Raw genomic sequence first — 17,138 nt, 5'->3', positions numbered from 1 at the left:
GAAGAGTATTCTACTGTGTGTATATACTACATTTTCTTTATCCATTCATCTGTTGAACACTTACATTGATTTTGTATCTTGACTATTGTGAATAATGCTACAATGAAAATGGGAGTGCAGATATCTCTTTAACGTGCTGACTTCATTTCCTTGGATATATACCCAAAAAATGGGATTGCTGGATCATAAGGTAGTTCTATTTTTAGTTTTTTGATGAACCTCCATACCATTTTCCTAATGGCTGTACTAGTTTACATTCCTACCAACAGTATACAGGAGTTTCTGTTTCTGCACATCCTGACCAACACTTGTTATTTTTTGTCTTTTTAATAATAGCCATCCTGACAGGTGTGAGCTGATATTATTGTTTTGATTTACATTTTCCTGATGATTACTGATGCTGAGCACTTTTTCATATGTGTGTACACCATTTGTATGTCTTCTTTTAAAGAAATATTTAGGCCGGGCGCGGTGGCATAAGCCTGTAATCCCAGCACTTTGGGAGGCCGAGACGGGCGGATTACGAGGTCAGGAGATCGAGACCAGCCTGGCTAACATGGTGAAACCCCGTCTCTACTAAAAAAACACAAAAAACTAGCCGGGCAAGGTGGCGGGCACCTGTAGTCCCAGCTACTCGGGAGGCTGAGGCAGGAGAATGGTGTAGACCCGGGAGGCGGAGCTTGCAGTGAGCTGAGATCCGGCCACTGCATTCCAGCCTGGGCGACAGCGAGACTCTGTCTCAGAAAAAAAAAAAAAAATGTCTATTCAGAAGCTTTGCCCATTTTTAAATTGGGTTATTTTCTTGCTATTGAGTTGTTTGAATTACTTATGTATTTTGGATATTAATCCCTTAGATGTATGTGCTCCCATTTGCAAATATGTCCTCCCATTCAACAGATTATCTCTTCACTCTTGATTGTTTCCTTTGCTGTGTAGAAGCTTGTTAGTTTGATGTAGTCTCACTTGTTTCTGCTTTTTGTTGCCTGTGCTTTTGGTGTAATATTCAAAAAATCATAGCCAAGGCCAATATCCAGGAGTTTTTCTAGCTTGTTACCTGTTTTCTTCTAGTAGTTTTATGATTTCTGGTCTTAGGTTTAGGTTTTTAATCCATTTTGAGTTGATTTTTTATATATGGTGTAAGGTAAGGGTCTAGTGTAGCTCTTTTGCGTATGGATAGCCTGTTTTCCCAACACCATTTGTTGATGATACTATCGTTTTTCCATTGTGTCTTCTTGGTGGCCTTGTAGAAAATTATTTGAACATACATGATTGGGTTTGTTTCTGGACTTGCTGTTCTTTTCCATTGGTGTACGTGTCTGTTTTTATGCTAGTACCATACTGTTTTGATTAGCTTTGTAATATAATTTGAAATCATGAATTGTGATGCCTCCAACTTTGTTTTCCTTTCTCAAGATTGTTTTTGCTATTTGGGATCTTTTGTGTTTCTAAGTTTTTGTTTGTTTGTTTTCTGTGAAGAATGTCATTGGAATTTTGATAGGAGTTGTGTTGAATCTGTATCATTTTGGTTAGTATGGACATTTAAGTAGTATTCTTCAAATCTATGAACATGGGATATCTTTCCTTTTTTTGTGTCTTCGGTTTCTTTCATCAATGTTTTATAGTTTTCAGGGTACAGATCTTTATTATTATTTATTAAAATTTATTACATTCATTAAAATTATTTCTGGGCTGGGCACAGTGGCTCACGCCTGTAATCCCAGCACTATGGGAGTCCGAGTTGGGTGGATCACGAGGTCAGGAGTTCAAGACCAGCCTGGCCAAGATGGTGAAACCCCATCTCTACTAAAAATACAAAAATTATTGGGTGTGGTGGCGGGTACCTGTAATCCCAGCTACTCGGGAGGCTGAGGCAGAGAACTGCTTGAACCTGGCAGGCGGAGGGTGCAGTGAGCCGAGATCGTGCCACTGCACTCCAGCCTGGGCAACAGAGCGAAATTCTGTTGTTGTTTTTTTTTTTTAAAAACAGCGAAACTCTGTTTTTTTTGTTCTTTTTGTTTTTGAAAACTATTTTATTCTTTTGATGCTATTGTAAATGTGATTTTTTTCTTGTTTTTTTTTGGATAGATTGTTATTGCTGTAAAGAAATGCAACTGATACTTGTATGTTGATTTTGTATCTTACAACTTATTAATTCATTTATTCTAACATTTTTTCTGTGAAGTTGTTAGGTTATTTATATTTAGGATCATGTCATCTACAAATGGATAACTGTACTTCTTTTTTTCTGATATGATGCCTTCTTGCCTGATTGTTCTTGCTAGTATTTTTAGTACTGTGTTGAGTGGAAGTATTGAGTGGGCATCCTTGCCTTATACACATCTTAAAGGAAAAGCTTTCAGTTTTTTCCCCATTAATGATATTAGTTGAGAATGTGTACTTTTCATCAATTGCCTTTATTACATTGAGGAATTTGTCTTCTATACTTATTTTGTTGAGAATTCTTTTATCATAAAAGGATGTTATGTTACTGTGATGTCTGACTTTAGTATTAGGGTGATGCTGCCCTCAGAAAGTGAGTTTGGAACTTCTACTTTTTGGCAGAGTTTAAGAGGGATTGGTATAAATTCTTTTTTTTATTTTTTTTTGAGACAGAGTTTTGCTCTTGTCACCCAGGCTGGAATACAATGGCGCAATCTTGGCTCATGCAACCTCCGCCTCCCAGGTTCAAGCGATTCTCCTGCCTTGGCCTCCTGAGTAGCTGTAATTACAAGCGTCTGCCACCATGCCTGGCTAATTTCTGTATTTTTAGAAGAGATGGAGTTTCACCATGTTGGCCAGGCTGGTCTTAAACTGCTGACCTCAGGTGATCTGCCTGCCTCAACCTCCCAAAGTGCTAGGATTACAGGCTGAGCCACTGCACCTGGTCAGTATTAATTCTTAGCTATCTGGTCCTGGGCTTTTCTTTGATGAAAAGTATTTTATTACAACTTTAATGTTTTTATTTGTGATTGGTATGTTCAGGTTTTCTGGTCTTGATTCAATCTTTGTTGGTTCTATGTTTCTAGAAATACCCATTTTCTCTAGGTTATCCAATTTGTTGGCATATAATTGTTCATAATAGTCCCTTATGGTCCTTTTTATTTCTGTGACATCAGTTGTAATGTCCCCTCTTTCATTTCTGATTTTTAGTCTTCTTTTTTTTCTTAGTGTAGCTAAAGGTTTGTCAACTTTTATATTTTTTGAAAAACCAACTGATTTTGTTGATTTTCTGCAGTTTTTCCGTTCTCTCTTTGATTTATTTCTGTCCTGATCTTTATTATTTCCTTCTTTCTGTTAACTTTGGGTTTAGTTTGTTCTTTTTCTAGTACCTTGAGGGGTAAAGTTAGGTTATTTGGGATCTTTCTTCCTTTATAATGTAGGCATTTGTCACTATAAAATTCCCCAAGTGCTGGCCGGGCGCGGTGGCTCAAGCCTGTAATCCCAGCACTTTGGGAGGCCGAGGCGGGCGGATCACAAGGTCAGGAGATCGAGACCACAGTGAAACCCCGTCTCTACTAAAAAATACAAAAAATTAGCCAGGCGCGGTGGCGGGCGCCTGTAGTCCTAGCTACTCAGGAGGCTGAGGCAGGAGAATGGCGTGAACCCAGGAGGCGGAGCTTGCAGTGAGCTGAGATCGCGCCACTGCACTCCAGCCTGGGCAACAACGTGAGACTCCGTCTCAAAAAAAAAAAAAAAAAAAAAAAAAAAAAAAATTCCCCAAGTGCTTTTACTACATCCCATAAGCTTTGATATGTAGTATTTTTGTCTTCATTTGTGTGTATGTATGTATGTATATATGTATGTATATGTATGTATATATACACACAGGGTCTTGCTATTTTGCCCCGGCAGAATTCAAACTAATAATCCTCCCATCTGAGCCTCCCAAGTGGCTGAGACTACAGGTGTGTACCACCATTCCCAGCTTGAGATATTTTTAAATTTTCTTCTTTAAAAAATTCACATATAAAGTTTATTTCCATATAGAAAAATTTATAAGCTAAATATAAAGATTAAACTAAAATAGTGTTTAAAAGGCCCACTATATTTTAGTGCTAACAAACTAAATGAAAATAAGGCTATTTTGCATTTTAAATCATAAAATCTAAAATATATCTTAAAATAATTAGATCCCCAGTGTTTGCTCTTTTTTTTTTAATTTTCTTTCAACTTATATTTCCTGCTACAGCTTCTTCTTACCTGAGTGTTTGCTCTTCTTCCATTACAGCTATATTGAAGAACATACTGGTTTGGGTTGACTGGCCTACCTTGGTCATCTTTCATTAATCTAAAAACACAAATGTCATGCAGTTTCTGTTTCATTATGTTAATAGCTTTATTACATTGGGCTTGCTCTCAAGAGTTTCCTTCTTTGCTTGCAATTTACATACATCCTCTAGATTCAAAATTATGTCTAATTTGCATTTATAACAGTTCTGAGCAGCAACTTTTATTTTTCCTTCTTCATCTGATATCACAGATGAGCAAGACTTGTAGGTCTGTCAGATAGTACCTACTTAATATGCTATTGAAAGAATCAACAGGTGGGCTGGGCGCAGTGGCTCACGCCTGTAATCCCAGCACTTTGGGAGGCCGAGCTGAGCAGATCACCTGAGATCAGGAGTTCGAGACCAGCCTGGACAACATGATGAAAACCCGTCTCTACTAAAAATACAAAAACTAGCCAGGCATGGTGGCGGATTCCTGGAATCTCAGCTACTTGGGAGGCTGAGGCAGAATTGCTTGAACCCAAGAGGTGAAGGTTGCAGTGAGACGACATCACACCACTGCACTCCAGCCTGGGCAACAGAGCAAGACTTGGTCTCAAAAAAAGAGGTGTGTGGACAATTTCATCTACAGAAAAAGGGATATGCAAAGTTTTAGCATGCCATTCATCACAGCTCAAGTTTCTATCTGTGTCATTGAGGTACCTACTCATTTTCTGTGACTTTCCAGGCCTGAAAAAGATTCAGAAGTAGATTCTGGTACACTTGGCTGTAAGTAGTAAGTGTGGTTATGAAATACGTCTTGAAATGCAAGATCCCTATGGAAACTATAATCACTACTGTGATCCATGTGACAAAGCATACTGGGTTCTGGGTAGCAGCCTCCTACAGCACCTTCTAAGTCATGATGGGAATGAGACTATACTAAAACCTATAGCATCTTCACAGAGTGAGAAGAATTAGACTTGGTGATAAGGTGCTATTGTGACAAGTCTAAAGAAAGGCCAGAATCAAAATCTGGTTCGTCAAAAAGCCGAGAAACATCCATTGGATCAAAGTCATTGTGGCTAATGACATTAAGTTTTTCAAATATATTTACGGGAAGGTAATACAGTAGGTCTTGGCTTTTTAGATTCCTCATCTGATTGTCAACACGTGGAAGAGATCCTGTCAAATTAGTTCTAGGAAGGGTTTGCCCAGGATTGGTGGTATGAGAATGTAACTGTAGAAATGGTTTTTGTGCCTGTGAAGTCCTTCCTACTGGATCTCTTCTAAATGTATTGTTGGGACACCGCAACATGGCCTCATGAATATTGACATCATGAGTTATAGCCTGGCTAAAGTTTCCATTATAATGTGCTGAAGAAATTCATGCTATCATTGATACTGCCTGAAAGAGGAGGGGTATCTCCCGATGGATCCCTCCAGTGAATTTTCAGGCTGTGATGAAAACAACAATCTTCCAGAGAGAAAGTATCTGTCCTATTCAGATGGCTCATTTCTAGGTTCAGTGGTCTCTTCTGCCTCCCAGTCATGTTCATCTGCTATTTGTTTTCATCTTCATTGTTCTGCTTTGTAATGAGTTCTTCTGGGTTGACGCATTTTCCTCATGCTGGGAACTGGGAGCCCCAGCTTCATGCTCTTTTCTTAGTGCCTCATTTTCCTTGTTCTTCCCCGCCGGCCTCGGGGCTACTCTGAGCTGCTTGGGGATCCCCACTGCCCCGCTCCTGCGCAGCCTGGCTGGCACCGACTCCTCTGGTCAACGTGGCGGTGGCGCCGAGCAGCCCGTGGGCCATGTCTGCATCCCTAGCTGCCACGCTGTGCACCAGCCACAAATCCACTTGGGTGCGGGGGATGCAGGGGACCCCGAGTGCGCGCACCTCCTGGAGCAGCTGGCCCGCGCACCCTCACCCTCTCCCGGCAGGGAAGAGGCTGAGCGCGGAGGCAGAGCTGGCGGGGCCTTTCCGGAGCAGCAGCTCGTCGCAGTAGCATGGTGGGCGGAGCTGGGTGGGCGGTGGCATGCAGAGGGTGAGGTCCATTTTCTTATTTCCTTTTTAGTCCAGTGGCTATTTAAGAGTATGTTTATATTTAGTTTTCACATATTTCTGAATGTTTCTTTTTTTTTATTTTTAAATTTTTTTTGCTGTTACTGATTTCTAATTTCACTCCATGTAGTTGGAAAAGATACTTGATATGATTTAAGACGTGTTGTGGCCTAACGTGATCTATCTGGGAGAATGTTTTATGTGTGCTTAAGAATGTGTGGGCCAGGCTTGGTGGCTCACACCTGTAGTCCCAGCACTGTGAGGCTGAAGGGGCAGGATTGCTTGAGGCCAGTTCAAGATTACACTGAGCTCTGCTCATATCACTGTAGTCCAACCTGGGTGACAGAGTGAAACCCTGTATCTAAAAAAAAAAGAAGAATGTATATTCTGTTGAATGAAAAGTTCTATTTATGTTTGTTAAGTCCATTTGTTATAATGTTCAAGTTCACTCCTTACTGATTTTCTGTCTGGACGTCCTGTCTGTTACTGAAAGTGGAGTATTGAAGTCTCCTACTACTGTTGCTGTCAATTTGTACTTTTAGATCTGTCAATATTTGCTTTGTTAGGTGCTTTTATGTTTGGTACATACATATTTTTAATTGTTATATCTTGTTGACCCATTTTTTGTTAAATGACCTTCTTTGTGTCTAGTGACAGTTTTTGACTTAAAGTCTGCCTTGTTGGATATGAGTATAGCCACTTCTACCTTTTTTGGGTTAACATTTGCATGCAATATGTTTTTTCATCCCTTCACTTTCAGCCTTTGTGTGTCCTTGAATCTAAATGAGTTTCTTGTAGACAACATATAAATATTAAATCTGTTCAGGCACTCTACATCTTTCTATTGTGGAGTTTATTCCATTTACTTTTTTTTTGTTTTTTAAAAATATTTTTATTTGATGTATTATAATTGTATACATGAACGGGGCACAATGTAATGGTTTGATGTATTATATAATGTGGAATTATTAAATTAAGCTAATTAACATACCTATCACCTCATTTTTTTGTTGTAAGACCTTTAAAATTTATTCTTAGCTATTTTGAAATACATAATGCATTATCCTTGACTATAGTTACCATACTATGCATTAGATCTTATATATTTATTTCATCCTAATGGAAACTTTGTACTCTTAGATCATTTATTTGATACTCTGATTCCTTGTTCTCTCCTTCTTCCAATCCCCAGCCTTTGGTAACCACCTTTCTACTCTAGTACTGTCAGTTTGACATTTTTTAGATTCCACATATAAGTGAGATCATGTGGCATTTGTCTTTCTGTGCCTGCCTTATTTGACTTAGCATGATGTCCTCCAGGTTCATCCACAGTATCACAAATGACAGGATTTTCTTCTTTTTAAAGGCTGAATAATATTTTATTGTTGTATATACCATATTTTCTTTATCTAGTCATCTGTTGATGGATATTTAGGTTGAATTCATATCTAGCTATTGCGAACAATGCTGCAATAAACATAGGAGTGCAGATACCTCTTCAGCATGATTTTAATGTCTTTATTCCATTCAAATTTAAAGTAGTTATTGATAAGGAAGGATTTACTCTTGCCATTTTGTTAATTGCTTTATTTGTTTTGTGGTTATTTTATTCCTCTTTTTTTTTTTCTTGCTGTCATTTGTCTCATTATTATTATTATTATTATTTTGCATTGCTAGGTTTTGATTCCCTTTTTCTTTGTGGTTATCAAGGGGCCTACACACAATATAGTTCTCACAGTTTACTTTAAGCTGATAACTTCCCTTGCATGCAAGAATGCTTTTCTCTCTTTTCTTCCCACATTATGCTATTGATGTCACAATTGTCTACTATTTATATTATGTATCCATTAACATATTTTAGTATTAGTTGTTTTTAATACTTTAAACCTTTTTTTTTTTTTTTTTTTCTGGGATAGAGTTTTACTCATTGCCCAGGCTGGAGTGTAATGTCGCAATTTCGGCTCACTGCAACCTCTGCCTCCCAGTTCAAGCGATTCTCCTGCCTCAGCCTCCCAAGTAGCTGGGACTACAGGTGCCTGCCACCATGCCTAGCTAATTTTTTTGTAATTTTAGTAGGGATGGGGTTTTGCCATGCTGACTTCAGGTGATCCGCCCCCCTCAGCTTCCCAAAATGCTGGGATTACAGGTGTGAGCCACGGAGACTGGCCTAATACTTCGAAAGATTTTTTTTTCTTTTGCTTTTTAAGAGACAGGGTCTTGCTCTGTTACCCAGGCTAGTGGCCTGATCTTGGCTTACTGCAACCTCCACCTCCCACATTCGAGTGATTCTCCTGCCTCAGCTTCCCAAGTAGCTGGGATTACAGGTATGCACTACCGCACTCAGCTAATTTTTGTATTTTTTTTTAAGTAGAGATGGGGTTTTGCCATGTCGGCCAGGCTGGTCTCGAACTCCTGACCTCAAGTGATCTGCTCACCTCAGCCTCCCAAAGTGCTGGGATTATAGGTGTGAGCCACTGTGCCTGGCCTAAACTTTTATAGTAGGATTGCAGTCCATTTACTCACCACTGTTGGAATAATAAAAGATTTTTTGCCTGTATATGTACATTTGCCAGTGAGTTTTATGCTTTGTTTTGCTTTCGTGTTGTTGTTCAGCATTCTTTCAGCTTGAAGGACTCTGCATATCATTTCTTACTTCTTGTCAGACAGGTCTAGTGGTGATAAACTCCCTCAGTTTTTGTTTGTCTGAGAAAGTCTTTATAGCCCCTCTTTTTTTTTTTTTTTTTTTTTTTTTTAATGGAGTCTTGCTCTTGCTGGAGTGTAGTGGTGTGATCTCAGCTCACTGCAACCTCCACCTCCCGAGTTCAAGTGATTCTCCTGCCTCAGTCTCCCAAGTAGCTGGGATTACAGGCATCTGCCACCATGCTCGGCTAATTTTTGTATTTTTAATAGAGATGGGGTTTCACCATGTTGGCTAGGCTGGTCTCGAACTCCTGACCTCAGGTGACCTGCCTGCCTCAGCCTCCCAAAGTGTTGGGATTACAGGCATGAGCCACCCCACCTGGCCCAGCCCCTTGTTATTTAAGGATAGTTTTGATGGGCATAATATTTTTGGTTGGCAGTTTTCTTCCTTGAGTACTTTGAATATACTGTTTCACTCCCTTCTGTCCTGCAAGGTTTCTGCTGAAAACTGTTAAGTCTAATGTGGATTTCTTGTATGTACCAAGTTGCCTTTCTCTTGCTGCTTCAAAATTCTTTGTCTTTACCTTTTGTCAGTTTGATTATAATATGTTTCTGTGTAGATCTCTTTGGATTCTTCTTATTTGGCATCCTTTGGGCTTCCTGAATTCAGATTTCTCTTTTCTTCCCCAGTCTTGAGAAGTTTTCAGCCATGTCTTTCTCCCTCTCTCTCTCTCCTCCTAGTACTCCAGTAATGCATAAATTGTTCTACTTAATGGTTTCCAATAAGTCTTTTAAGCTATCTTTACTCCTTTATTCTTTTTCATTTTTGCTTCTCAGATTGCATAATTGTGATTGACCTCTTTTCTAGTTCACTGATCCTGTCTTCTTGATCTAGTCTGCTGTTGAACTCTATTGAATTTTTCAGTTCAGTTATTCTTCAGCTCTGTGATTTCTGCTTGATAATTTTAAATATTTCCTATCTCTGTTGAAATTTTCAGTTCAAGAATTACTCTTTTAATCTTGGTGAATGTCTATTTCACATGCCCTATCAGGTAAATCACATATCTTTATTTCACTAGGTTCTGTTTCTGGAGATTTATCTTGTTATATTTATAACATAGTTCCCTGTTTCTTCATTTTTCTTGACTTTCTGTGTTGGTTTTTGCACAGTAGGTAAGACAGCCACCTCTTCTAGTCTTGTCATACTGGCCTTATCTGGGAGATGGACCTCACCAACCAGCCCTGCCAGATATTCTAACTCTAGATGCCTCTCATATCTTTTTGCTTTTCCAAATTGCTTTGTTCTTCATGGCCCTTTGGATACTAGGGTGTGCCAGCTTCTGTCAGTGCCCCAAGATATGGGAGACAGAAGTCAGTCCCTTGAGATGCAGCTTGAAAAGTCAGAGTGCTGGATTTATGTTCCAATTCCTTGTACCTCAGGGAGAAGCTGAGAGCTAGAGTTTATCTCCCACTCACTCTGTCCTAAGCCTGGAAGAGGATCTGTGGCAAATGTCTGCACTTTTATGCAGTCTGCACATTCTGAGTTTCAAAGGAATCCACCGGATGTGCACCCATTTAGCAACCAGCTTTTTTTGTCTTCTGTGTCCTAGGGAGACTCCAGAATACAGAGCCCCGTCAACTCCCAGAGCTAGGTGATTTAGGAATCAGTTGCTCATATGGGAGCTGTTAAAATTGAGGCACTTGGTGCCTACATATACTTTTTCCAGGAAATCTTCAGACCTGGATTTATCACTCGGTTGAGCTGGGGGAGAAGGTGCAGGAAGTGCCCATTCTTCCCTTGAGCCTTGCAGAGGTTTATTGTTTATCTGCTCTGTTTGCTCCAAGATACAGGCTAGCCAGAAGCCCGAACCTCAGGCAGTAGCTGGAAAAGTGTGCAGGCAGACCTCTTTCAGAGAGATACTTGGAGCTAGGCCTCTTAGCTTATTCTCTCTGGACTGGTCCTGGGTGGGCTACAGCCACTGGAAGTGCCCTTTAACTCTACAAGCTAGATGAGCTCACAAACAAACCCTTCATTCCTGAAGGAGAAGCTGGGAGTTGGGGGATTCTTCCTGTTTGTAAAGTGCTGTCCCTGTGGTGGGGTTTGTGCACAAAAGTGTCTCAGCTTTTACTACCTGTTCTGATGTGAATATTTTCTCAGTTGCTCAGTGTGTTAAGAGTCTTTCAACTAGTTTTTGGCATTCTCTCAGAGGGATTTAATTTGTGTGTAGATGTTTATTTGGTGTGTCTGTGAGAGGAGATAAAGTCAACATTCTCCTTTTCTGCCATCTTGCTAATGTTTATTGTAATTTTCTTTTTCTTTTCTTTCTTTTTTTTTTTTTTTGAGACAAGGTCTTGCTCTCTCACCCAGATTGAAGTGCAGTGGCATGATCACAGCTCACTGCAGCCTTGATTTCCCAGGCTCAAGCAATTCTCTGGCCTCAGGCTTCCTGAGTAGCTGGGATTACAGGCACACACCACCACACCCAGCTAATTAAAAAAATTTTTTTGTAGAGGTGAGGTGTCACTATGTTTCCCAGGCTGGTCTCAAACTCCTGAGCTCAAGTGATCCTACTGCCTTGGCCTCCCAGAGTGTTGGGATTATAGGCATGAGCCACTGCGCCCAGCTTAATTTTCTTTTCTTGTGATGTCTTTGTCTATATCAGGGTAATGCTGGCCTCATAGAATGAGTTAGTATGTGTTGCCTCCTGTTCTGTTTTATGGAAGTATTTGATATTAAAATTCCTTAGGCCGGGTGCAGTGGCTCATGCCTATAATCCCAACACTTTGGGAAGCTGAGGCAGGGGGATCACCTGAGGTCAGGAGTTTGAGACCAGCCTGGCCAACATGGCAAAACCCCATCTCTACTAAAAATACAAAAATTAGTCGGGCGTGGTGGTGCGCACTTGTAATCCCAGCTCCTCGGGAGGCTGGGGCAGGAGAATCGCTTGAACCCAGGAGGCAGAGGTTGCAGTGAGCCAAGATCATGCCACTGCACTCCAGCTTGGGGAACAGAGCGAGACTCCGTCTCAAAAAAAAAAGAAAAATTCTTTAAATGTTTCACAGAATTCATCAGTGAAACCATCTGATTCTGGACTTTCCTTTGTTGAAAGGTTTTTGATTACTGAGTCAATCTCTCATTATGTGTCTGTTGAGATTTTTTATTTCTTCTTGAATCATTTAGGTAGTGTGTGTGTTTTTAGGAATTTGTTTCATCTAGGTTATTTAATTTGTTGGCATACAATTGTGCATAGTCTTTTCTTATAATCCTTTGTGTTTCTGTATGGTCAGTAGTAATGTTCTCATTTTCACTTCTGACTTTAGTCATTTGCATCTTCTTTTTCCTTAGTCTAGCTAAATATTTGTTAATTTTGTTGATCATTTCAAATAACCAATTTATGGTTTCATCGATTCTCTCTATTGTTTTTCTATTCTCTATTATATTTATATCCAATGGGTAATTTTAAGGAACTCAATTCCAGAACCTCAACTTCTATTTTATTATTTACTATGGCATTATATAGGTTCTTTTCTACTTTCTACTACCCCTTTCTCTCTAGTCCTTCTCCCACCTGGCAAAATAAAGTTGAAACCTTTACTCATCTGAATCTTACTGTGGAGCATTGTATGGAGTGCAAAAACCTCTAGGATGCCCCCCGAAAAGGGCCACTTGAAATACTGAATGTTTTATGCCATAATCTTACTATAGGGTTTCCTTTCTGCTTTTATCTGTTGAGGGTAAAGCATTGTCAGTCAGGGTTCAACCAAGGAAAGAGGACCAGTAGGAGATAACTATTAAGAAATTTATTGGCCGGGCGCGGTGGCTCAAGCCTGTAATCCCAGCACTTTGGCAGGCCGAGACGGGCGGATCACTAGGTCAGGAGATTGAGACCATCCTGGCTAACACGGCGAAACCCCGTCTCTACTAAAAACACAAAAAATTAGCCGGGCGAGGTGGCGGCGCCTGTGGTCCCAGCTACTCGGGAGGCTGAGGCAGGAGAATGGCGGGAACCCGGGAGGCGGAGCTTGCAGTGAGCTGAGATCTGGCCACTGCACTCCAGCCTGGGTGACAGAGCGAGACTCCGTCTCAAAAAAAAAAAAAAAAAAGAAAAAGAAATTTATTGCGACCGGGCGCGGTGGCTCATGCTTGTAATCCCAGCACTTTGGTGGGCCGAGGTGGGCGGATCATGAGGTCAGGAGTTCGAGACCAGCCTGGCCAACACGTGAAACCCCGTCTGTACTAAAAATACAAAAAATTAGCTGGGCTTGGTGGTGGGTGCCTTTAATCCCAGCTACTCAGGAGGCTGAGGCAGGAGAATCTTTTGAACCTGGGAGGCAGAGGTTTCTGTGAGCTGAGATTGTGCCACTGCACTCCAGCCTGGGTGACAGAGCTAGACTCTGTCTAAAAAAAAAAAAAAGAAAAGGAATTTATTGCAAGGAGCCATCAGGAAAAGCAGACTGGAACTGCTAGGCACTGGGAAAAGCTGCTGTTCACAGGTGGAATTTCTTTTGGGGGAATGAAGCTTCAGCTCTGCCCTTAAGACTATTCAAATGATTGAATCAGGTTCACTCAGAATATTTACAGTAATCTTTAAAGCCAACTAATTATGGGCTTTATATTTAAGGTGGGTTGATGGTTGGATTTATTTTTTGTCTACTCTGATAATCTCTGACTTATAATTGATGTATTTAGACCATTCACATTTAAAGTGATTATTGATATAGTTTGACTAATGTCTATCATATTTGTAACTGTTTTCTGTTTATTACACTTGTTTCTTTTTCTCCCCCTTTTTTCCTGCTTTCTCTGGTTTTAATTGAGCATTTTATGACTGTTTTCGCTCCTCTCAGTGTTTCAATTATACTACTGTTAAAGTAATTGTAGTGGTGCTTTTAGAGTTTGTGATATACATTTACGAGTAATCAAAATTCACTTTCTTTTTTTTTTTTTTTTTTTTTGAGACAGAGTCTTGCTCTGTCGCCCGGACTGGAGTGCAGTGGCCGGATCTCAGCTCACTGCAAGCTCCGCCTCCCGGGTTCATGCCATTCTCCTGCCTCAGCCTCCCGTGTAGCTGGGACTACAGGCACCCGCCACCACGCCCAGCTAGTTTTTTTTTTTTTTTTGTATTTTTTAGTAGAGACGGGGTTTCACCGTGTTAGCCAGGATGGTCTCGATCTCCTGACCTCGTGATCCACCCGTCTCGGCCTCCCAAAGTGCTGGGATTACAGGCTTGAGCCACCGCGCCCGGCCTCAAAATTCACTTTCAAACGATAATGTACCACTTCATGTGTAGTACAGGTACCTTAAAGCATCCCCAATTCCTCTTTTCTATCCCTTATAACATTGCTATCATTTATTCACTAATCTATGTGCTGTGATCACCCAATAAATAAATAATATACTTAAATATTATTTAGAGATAGGATCTCACTCTGTTGCCCAGATTGGAGTGCAGTAGTGATCATAGCTCACCTCAGCCTTGAACTCCTGGGCTCAAGTGAGCCTCCTGCTTCAGCCTGCTGAGTAGATGGGATTATAGGTACAAGCCACTACACTTGGCATGAATGGTTACACATCAATTAAAGATAACAAAAAAGACTGCCGGGCGCAGTGGCTCAAGCCTATAATCCCAGCACTTTGGGAGGCCAAGACAGGCAGATCACAAGGTCAGGAGATCGAGACCATCCTGGCTAATACGGTGAAACCTCCCTCGTCTCTACTAAAAAATACAAAAAACTAGCCGGGCGAGGTGGCGGGCGCCTGTAGTCCCAGCTACTCAGGAGGCTGAGGCAGGAGAATGGTGTAAACCCAGGAGTCGGAGCTTCCAGTGAGCTGAGATCTGTCCACTGCACTCCAGCCTGGGCGACAGAGCGAGACTCCGTCTCAAAAAAAAAAGAAAAAAGAAAAAGAAAAGATTTTATCATTTATTTTTTCTCCAACATTCTTTTTTAATTTTTTGTAGAGGCACTGTCTCACTGTGTTGCCAGGCTGGTCTCAAACTCCTGGCCTGAAGTGATCCTCCTGCCATAGCCTTCCAAAGTTTTGGGATTACAGGCATGGGCCACCATGCCTGGCCTCTTCCTTTCTTTATGTATCCAAGTTTCTTTTTTCTTTTTTTGAGATAGTCTTGCTCTGTCACCCAGGCTGCTGGAGTGCAGTGGTATGAAATTGGCTCACTGCAACCTCTGCCTCCCGGGTTCAAGTGATTCTCCCACCTCAGCCTTCCAAGTAGTTGAGATTATAGGCACGCGCCACCACACCTGGTTAATTGTTTTTTTTTTGTTTTTTTTTTTTTTTTGTATTTTTCGTAGAGATGGAGTTTCACCATGTTGGCCAGGCTGGCCTTGAACTCCTGACCTCAAGTGATCCTCCTGCCTTGGCTTCCCAAAGTGCTGAGATTACAGGCATGAGCCACTGTGCCCTGCCTATGTATCCAAGTTTCTCACCTACATCATGTTCCCTCTCCTTGAAGAACTTTTCACATTTCTTTCTTGCTAGGCTGTCTGTTGGCAGGGGAGTCCCTCAGTTTTTGCTTGGAAAGTCTTTATTTCCTCTTCACTATTGAGGAATAATTTCACTGGGTATAGAATTCTAAGTTTTGGTTTTTAAAAAATCTCAACTCTTAAATATTTCACTCCACTTTCTTGGCTTGCATGTTTTCTGACAGAGGTTTGCTGTAATTCTCATCATTGTTCCACTCTAGATAAGGTATTTTCTCCCCCTTGGCTTCTTTCAAGATTTTGTCTTTGTCTTTAGTTTTCTGTACTTTGAACATGATGTGCCTAGGATAAATATTTTGGTACGTATTCTTCTTGGTTTTCTCTGGCCTTCTGTTAGTTTGGTGTCTGTCATTAATTTTGGAAAATTCTCAGCCATTGGTACTTTCAACTTTTTTTTTTTTTCCTCCATTCTCTCTTCTTCTGGTATCCAGTTAGACACATGTTTCCTTTTTGAAATATCCCTCAGTTCTTGGATATTCTTGTTTGTTTGTTTTCTTTTTCTCTGCATAAGAGTTTGGGGAGTTTCTCTTGACAAACTTTCAAGCCGAGCAATTCTTTTTGGAGCCAGTTTTGTCCCATCTTCTGATGAGGCTGTCAAAGGCATTCTTCATTTGTGTTACATGTTTGTTGATTTTTTTTTTTTTTTTTTTTTTGAAATGGACTCTCCCTCTGTTGCCCAGGCTGGAATGCAGTGGTGTGATCTCGGCTTACTGCAGCCTCTGCCTCTCGGGTTCCAGTGATTCTCCTGCTTCAGCCTCCTGAGTAGCTGGGATTACAGGCGTGTACCACCATGCCTGGCTAATTTTTTGTATTTTTAGCAGAGATGGGGTTTCACCATGGTTGCCATGCTGGTCTTGAACTCCTGACCTCAGATGATCTGTTCAGCTCAGCCTTCCAAAGTGCTGGGATTACAGGCGTGAGCCACCACGCCCAGCCTGTGTTACATGTTTTTGATTTATGTAGCATTTCCTTTGATTTTTTTTTGAGATGGAGTTTCACGCTGTTGCCCAGGTTGGAGTGCAGTGGTGCGATCTTGGCTCACTGCAACCTCCGTCTCCCAGGTTCAAGCAATTCTCCTGCCTCAGCCTCCCAAGTAGCTGGGACTACAGGCATGCGCCACCACACCCAGCTAATTTTTGTATTGTTAGTAGAGACGGGGTTTCACCATGTTAGCCAGAATGGTCTCAATCTCTTGACCTCACAATCCACTCGCCTCGGCCTCCCAAAGTGCTGGGATTACAGGCATGAGCCACCACACCCAGCCTCCTTTGATTCTTAGAGTTTTCATCTCTCCACTTAATATTACCCACCTATTCCTGCATGTTGTCTACTTTTTCCATTAGCGCCTTTAGCATATTAGTCATAGCTGTTTCCCTGTTTGATCATCCCAAAGTCACATCTGAGCCTGGTTCTCATGCTCTGTGTAAGCAGATTTGGACTGTGGCTCTGTATTTGTTTATGTCTCCAGATTGCAGGGTGGCGGTTTGCCCCACTACCTCAGTTCTGATTGGTCCAGGAAAAGTCATTGATGTTTTAGTTCGTCCAGGTCTTTCTTGTAAGGATGAGAGTGCTGAATTTTAAGGTCTCTAAAGTTGAAACCAGAAGTCTGATCATGGACTTTAATCGCATCTACAACATACCTTCACAGCAGCACCTAGGTTTGTGTTCGAATAACTGGGGGATGTGGCCTAGTCAAGTTCACATATGCATCACAGTCCACCCCTTGTGA

General features: G+C 41.1%; 1 pseudogene; it reads right to left on the bottom strand.

The window, feature by feature from the left end:
- Positions 1-4,273: 4,273 nt before the first annotated feature.
- Positions 4,274-9,559, bottom strand: LOC105492281 (nuclear factor erythroid 2-related factor 3 pseudogene; annotated as a pseudogene).
- Positions 9,560-17,138: the final 7,579 nt, after the last annotated feature.

This window comes from Macaca nemestrina, chromosome 18, assembly GCF_043159975.1.
Source record: "Macaca nemestrina isolate mMacNem1 chromosome 18, mMacNem.hap1, whole genome shotgun sequence".
Classification (NCBI taxonomy): domain Eukaryota; kingdom Metazoa; phylum Chordata; class Mammalia; order Primates; family Cercopithecidae; genus Macaca; species Macaca nemestrina.
Note: the sequence above shows the minus strand (reverse complement) of the source record. Positions and strands in the feature narration are given on the sequence as shown.